The sequence below is a fragment of the Quercus lobata genome, chromosome 2 (genome assembly GCF_001633185.2).
Source record: "Quercus lobata isolate SW786 chromosome 2, ValleyOak3.0 Primary Assembly, whole genome shotgun sequence".
Lineage (NCBI taxonomy): Eukaryota > Viridiplantae > Streptophyta > Magnoliopsida > Fagales > Fagaceae > Quercus > Quercus lobata.
The window spans coordinates 17590314-17598124 of NC_044905.1; positions in this window are offsets into that span (position 1 = coordinate 17590314).

Below are 7811 nucleotides of genomic sequence, written 5' to 3' on the forward strand. Positions count from 1 at the left end.
GTTGTTTTCCCTTTTTCCTAGTCAAATACTAGTATATGCAACTGCTTTTGCGTCTCATTATCTCTTTTCGAGATTGGACATTGGTTGAGCTATTAAGCAAAAACATAAATGAGCGGGAAGAAATATAGGTACAAGTCTATGCATGTCTCAAGATCAACAAAACTATTGACTAATCATTCATGACAAGCTTGAAAATCTATTTACAACAATCACATAGATGTCAAGATGTTTCCCACAAAGATACAAGTGCATAAAGAACAAGCTAAGCTCATTAATGCACAAAACCATTAGTACGGAGTTACAAGGCTAAACATGTGTGTGACAATACACAATAATGGCAATCAAACTTTTTGGATTTTATACTTTTTATGTGTTTTTGGATTTTTGACACAAAGCAAGTAAAGAAAGATCAAAAGCAAACAAACATTCAAAGCTTTTAAACAACAAAAACAATAAAAACATGCTACCATCAAAGAAGTGTGTGCTTTACTCAAATGAGACCAAATCAAGATAGATATGTAAAACACACAACACACATGAGATTCAAGGAATGGTACCGACAGCAATGGTCTTATGGAGCGATTCGAACCATAGACCATCGAGAGGTTTAGTGAAGATGTCAACCTTTTAGTTGTCCATGTGGATGAATTCAAGACATACGATTTTATCTTCTACCAAGTCACGGATGAAGTGATAGCGAATCTCTATGTGCTTGGACTTTGAGTGCTGAATAGGATTCTTGGAAAGATTTGTGGCACTAGTGTCGTCACAAAACACACTTATCATTTCTTAAGGAATCCCATAGCCATGAAGAAGTTTCTTCATCCAAAGAAGTTGAGTACAACAACTTCCAGCAGCTATATACTCGGCTTCAGCTGTGGATAGAGATACCGAGTTCTATTTCTTACTCATCTATGATACAAGATTGTTTCCGAGAGACATCTACCTGAAGTCTCATCAACACTTCCTGCCCAATCCACATCCGAGTAACCGGCTAGACAATCATTAGAGTCTTTTCAGTACCATAGACTATACTTGGGAGTGCCATTAATATAGTGTATGATTCTTTTTACAACTATCAAGTGAGACTCCTTCAGAGCTACTTGATAACGAGCACAAACTCCCACACTAAATGCAATGTCCGGCCTGCTTGCTGTGAGATATAGGAGACTTCCAACGATGCTCCTATACAAAGCTGGAATCACCTTTACCCCAGAAGAATCAAGACTAAGCTTGGTAGATGAACTCATGGGAGTAGAGGCATGCTTTTTGGAATCTAGTCCAAACTTCTTGACAAGATTTCTATTATTTTTCTTGAGAGATGAATATACCATCCTTCCTTTGTTTAACTTAAAGACCCAAGAAAAATGTAAGCTCCCCCATCATACTCATTTCAAACTCTTTATTCATTTCTTCAAAAAACTCCATAGCATGGGCGTCTATGGTGGCTCCAAATACTATGTCATCAACAAACACTTGAGCTACAAAAAGATAGTCCTCATCCTTCTTTACAAGTAAGGTCCGGTCGGCATACCCTCTTTTAAATTCTCTATCCAAAAGATAATTTGTAAGCCGATCATACCAAACTCTAGGTGCTTGTTTCAAACCATAGAGTGCCTTCTTCAATCTCAAAACATGATCCAGGAAGTAAGGATCTTGGAAAGGTTGTTTAACAAAGATTCCTTCATTAAGGTACCCATTGAGAAAAGCACATTTCATATCCATTTGGTAGAGTTTGAAATGCATAGTACATGCAATTGACAAAAGGATGCGAATAGACTCAAGTCTAGCTACGGGAACAAAGGATTCATCAAAATCTACCCTTCTACTTGAGTGTAGCCTTGAGCCACCAACCAAGACTTATTCCTTATTATCTCACCATCCTCATCGGTCTTATTTTTGAAGATTCATTCGATACTAATGACATGAGCATCTTTGGGCCATGGAACAAGTTCTCATACATCATTTCTCACAAACTGATTCAATTCTTCATGCATTGAATCCACCCAATTCTTATCTTGAAAATCTTTTTCTACCTTCTTTGGCTCAAATTGAGCAAGGTAGCAATGATAAGTCACATGGTTTGCAATAAGTGTGCTTCCCTTCCTAAGACGAAGATCTTCATCTAGAGAACCAATAATGTTGCTTTCCGAATGATTTTTAACAACTCTAGATGATGGCTTCTTTGAGGTGGACACTTCATCATTCCAGGAGATAGGAGGATGAACTTTCGAAGAGGTAAAAGGGCTTGAGGATCTAGACGATGATCTTGTCTCCATCCTAGAATTCACAAGAGTGGATTCTCTTTCCGGTGAACGTTCTTCCACTTCAACCTCTTGGGCTTCATTCTCAACGATAGTTTTTTTGGAGTTTGTTGCTTCTCCATTATCATCAATAGCTACTTTTGTTATGACATCATCAATGACCACATTGATGGACTCTATCACCGTTTTCGTTCTCTTGTTGAAGGCTCTATATGCTCGACTAGTGGTTAAGTACCCAAGAAAGGCACCTTCATCACTTTTTGCATCAAATTTTCCAAAGTTCTCCCGATCATTTAAAATGTAACATTTACTCCTGTTAGGACATATGTGAATCATGTTAGGAACATATGTCAATATAGAATTGGCTAATCCTTTGACAAAATGCACTTTAATTGTAATTGGGTAGATCTAGGATGTGTTTAATACTTCAAGAAACATGGTGTTCAAATCAAGTATTAAAGCCATGAAGATTGGACCAAGAAACAAGTGAAGAAGGGTTGTTCATTAAAGCTAGACAGTTCCTGACAACTCTTGACAGATAATATCTATCGAGATTTAATGAGTCTCGACAGCTCTCGATAGATTCTATCTATCGAGGTCTAGATAGATAGCTCAACAGCTGTATCTATTGAAAATTGCGAAATCAGAATTTTCAAATTTGATTTTCGACCCATGCTTATGTATTTGTGTTGGGTTTCTTTTCTCACAACCCTAGACATATATAAGACTTATTTTAAAGCCGTCACAGAGGAGAATACAAAGAGAACACATGCAAAAGGTGACCTAGTGCCCTATTCTCTCTGAAAGAAGCTACTGCGTCTTTGCACCTTAGGGTTTTGTAACCAAGTGCTTCTTGATCTTCATTGTTGATGAAGTAAAGAACTTTGCAGCTAACATCTTCTTCAAGTTGGTGTGTTAGTCATGTACTGGGAGCCGTGCATCATTGGTTAGTCACATACTAGGATCCGTGCAAAAAGGGTGGCATTCATATATTGAAGAGTTCAAAGGTTTTGAAGCGGTAGAAGGTTTCTGCTATAAGTTCATCTACGGAGATTGTAGAGTCTAGGGACAAAGGTTTTGTACTAGATTTGAAACTTCTCTTTACTATAGTGGATTACTTTTTGGGAAGGTTTCCCTCTAGGTTTTTTACTATGAAACTAGTTTGTTTCATTGGTTTTCCTAGGTCATCATATCTTGTCTTATTTAATTTTTCGTTGTATATAATATTGATGTTTGTTTGTTTTAACAAGGTTTATTCATAATAAATCTAATTAACAACTTGAATTTAAAACTTGTTAATACTATCAATCGGGGTCTAAATTTCCCAACAAGTGGTATTAAAGTGGGTACACTCTGATTGGATTAATTTCTTGAGTGTGATCCTTGACCCCTGTTGTCATGGATCGTGGACAATCACTTTTGATTCCTCCTTTATTTGATGGCACTAATTATGCGTTTTGAAAAGTTCGTATGTAAGTTTTTTTGCAAGCTCTAGATACACAGGTATGGCAAGCTGTTGAAGTTGGCTGGATTAAGCCAAAGGAAGTGCCGATGGATTGGGATGAAGCAACAATCAAAGCGGCAAATTTCAACAGTAGGGCTTTGAATGCTTTATCTTGTGGAGTGACCAATGAGGAATTCAAGAAAATATCATCCACAGAAGTTGCCAAGGAAGCATTGACCATTCTTGAAATCACTTATGAAGGTACCAAGACAGTAAAAACTATGAAGCTTCAAAGACTCACTAGTAGTTTTAAAGATATTGGGAAATTTAGACCCCGGTTGATAGAATTAACAAGTTTTAAACCCAAGTTATTAATTAGATTTATCATGAATAAAACTTGTTAAAACAAACAAACATCAATATCATTTCAAAATCATGCAATGGAAAAATAAATAAAACAAGATATGATGACCCAAAAAAACCAATGAAACAAACTAGTTTCACAGTAAAAAAACTTGAGGGGAAACCTTCTCAAAAAGCAATTCACTATAGTAAAGAGAAGTTTCAGGTCTAGTACAAAACCTTTATCCCTAAACTCTACAATCCCTGTAAATGAACTTACAACAGAAACCTTCTACCGCTTTAGAACCTCTGAACTCTTCAATATATGAACGCCACCCGTTTTGCACGGATCCCAGTATGTGACTAACCAAAGATGCACGGCTCCCAGTACATGACTAAAACACCAACTTGAAAAAGATGTTGATTGCAAAGTTCTTCACTTCATCAATAATAAAGATCAAGAAGCACTTGGTTACAAAACCCTAAGGCGCAAAGACGCAGTAACTTCTTCCAGAGCTATCGAGAATGCGATAAAATGCAGTTGAAAGGTCTTGATAGATAGTCTAGCTATCGAGAGGTATCGAGAGCTGTTGAGTTTTAATGAATCGGCACTTCTTCACTTGTTTCTTGGACAAACTTGCGTGACTTCAATACTTGAACTTAAAATCTTGTTTCTTGAAGTATCAAACACATCCTAGATCTACCCAATTACAAGTAAAGTACGTTTTGTTAAAGAATTAGCCAATTACGTAAAATATTGACATATGTTCCTAACATGATTCACATATGTCCTAACAATCTCCCTCTTTGGCAATTTGTGACAAAACCACAACAAACAAGTGAACATATGAGAGAAATCATAAATCATTCAACTTATACTCACTTGTTGAATACAATAAAATCTACCCTAACAAAAACTCTTAAAAAACTTTGCAAGAAGAGAGTTCATGGCATGGAAGACTTTGACAACTTGTATTTCTGAAACACTTCAAACAAAACTCATCACGGCATCTTATTGTGAAATAGAAATAAAAGATTGCATATAGTAGAAACATGTGTATAAAGAGAGATAAGAAACAACATATGTAGAGATACGTGAAGAAGACATACATCATATATATATATATATATATATATCAAAGATAAGCACAATGTATGTAAAAATAGTCACAAGATCGGTGTACAAGAACGAGATAAACACTCCCCCTAACAAGATGAAACACAACTCCCCCTGTATTTCTTCCCCTAACATGTAGAATCTTAAAAAGAAACACATATTCTCCACAATCTCTCCCCCTTTTTGTCATGATTGACAAATGGTACAAGAAGCTAGAAAGCTTCACCCTAGAAATATAAAGATGATCAAGGGGGTACAAAGAATCCATATAAATGCATGAAAGTGATGAAATAAGATGCTATGGATGACAAGATAATAGAAAGATGCAAAACATGTGAAAAACAATGCATGCAAGAGGATCTTGATAGATCGAGAAGCTGTTGAGAAGCTTAAAAACAGTTTTTCAAGAAGAGAAAAGCACATACATAAATGCAATTAAGCATGCTACTCAACTAAAGATGCAATCAACATTTTAAGCTCTCAAAAACATCCCTTAACACGAAAAATGTTAAGCACATAGATCCCAAAACACGCACACACTAAACAAGTCTAACCAATTTTATATTTCAAAAACAAGTTAAGACAGTTTAATGAGTATACATTAACACAAGTATCTCTTGTGATGACCAAATCACATTGTACTTGCATATGTATCAAAAGTAATAAAGAATATTGCATGTTATGTGTGAAAAATATCGCAAGATTGCATAAGTGTCTACATGTTATAACGATTTGAGATATGAGAAAATCACTTTAACTCACACACAATCGTAATTGTTTAATGGGGACTATCACCCTCAAGGTACATCCTATAACTCTCATATCTCTTACAATACACGCTTGCAATCATATATAAAGCATTTTGATCTTTTTGCTTTTATTTTTCTTTTAAACAAACCATGCATGGGCATATATGAGAGAGAAAAGAAATACTCAATTATGTTAAGCATTTGACATTCCACTTTTGCTATGCCAAAGTATACAAATGTCATTTCATGATTGGTGGGCAACAGTGGTGAGATGGTTGTTTATGCCTTTTTCTTAGGATTTTCTAGTCCCTCCCATCAAAAAGAGTTATACGAGTGTTAAGTAAAAGAGATGACTTAACCTTAATTATCATAAACACGAGCCACAAAACTCACCTGCTTAGTTGTGCATAGAGATGCTCATCTAAGTTACAAAAGATACAAAGTTTAGAAAAATTTGTTTCAATGGCCATCCAAGGTACACAAGTACCAATGTACATAAAACACACATTGTTTTTGTATTTTTCTAATTTTGATTTTGATTTTGATTTTGAAAAAAAAAACAAAAACAGACAAACAACATGAAGGCATGAAAGAAAGATGCAGATGCCTAAAAGCATGATTCCAAAAGCAAATAAGAAATCAAGCAAAGAGAGTCTTACTTTAGATAGAAAGAATTAAAGTAGAAGACAAACAGAAAAGACGATTAAGTCTTTGGCTTCTTTCTCACCCATATAACTTGAGTCTTTGGCTGTGAAGATGAAAAGGCACGTGTCCTCTCTATTTGAGTTCTAGCTTGACTAAGCCCAAACTCAAGATTCTTGACCTTCTCTTCTAATGAGGTGTTCTCCACAACAAGAGTCTTAACTAACCTTGTAGTTTCATCTAGTTTGACTAACAGATCAGTTTTTTCAGTTTTTACCTCATTAAACTCTTTTCTACAAAGATGAGAAGTCTTTTCAGATTTTATAAATTCAGTGCATAGCTTATTATAGGCTTCCTGAATGGTCAACTTCTTGGGTATTTCATCAGAAGAAGAATCCTCACTATCACTAGCACTCTCCACAATCACTTTATCGGTTGTGACAGCAAAAGTCATAAAGTGACCACATTCATCCACATACTTATCAAAAGAGTAATTCTAATTATCACTCTAGGTAGCAACCAACCCTTTATCTTTTGACTTCATGGTTTTTTCCTTTATAAGGTAGTTTGGGCACTCTATCCTCATATGACCAAAACCTTTGCACTCATGGCATTGGATGACGGGTTTCTCATTCTTACCCTTCCTTGAGGATTTATTTCCTAGGAGGTTTGCCTTTATCCTTTTTCCTAAATTGAAGAAGCTTGATAATCTCATCAGTTATGAAGGTTAGATCCTCATCCTCATCATAATCTTCATCTTCATCTTCATCTTCACTTTCATCTTCATCTTCAGAGTCCTCAACCTTTTCCTCTATACCCTTAAGAGCCAAGTTTCTACTCTTTCCGCCTTTTCCCATTAAACCTAATCTAATCTCATAGGTTTGAAGGTTCCTTACAAGCTCAGTTAAAGGAATTTGATCAATGTCCTTCACTTCTTCAATGGTAGCAATCTTGGCATGGAATCTTTTAGGTAGGGGCCTAAGGATTTTCCTAACAATTTTGGATTTCGCAATAGATTCTCCAAGATTGAAGGCAGAATTTACAATATCCTTGAGTTTAGCATAGAACTCATCAAAGGTCTCATCCTCCTCCATCCTTTTTTCTTCAAAACTACTAGTGAGTCTTTGAAACTTCACAGTCTTTACTACCTTGGTACCTTTATAAGTGGTCTCAAGAATGGTCCATGCTTCCTTTGCAACTTCCGTGGATGATATTCTCTTGAATTCCTCATTGGTCACCCTACAAAACAAAGC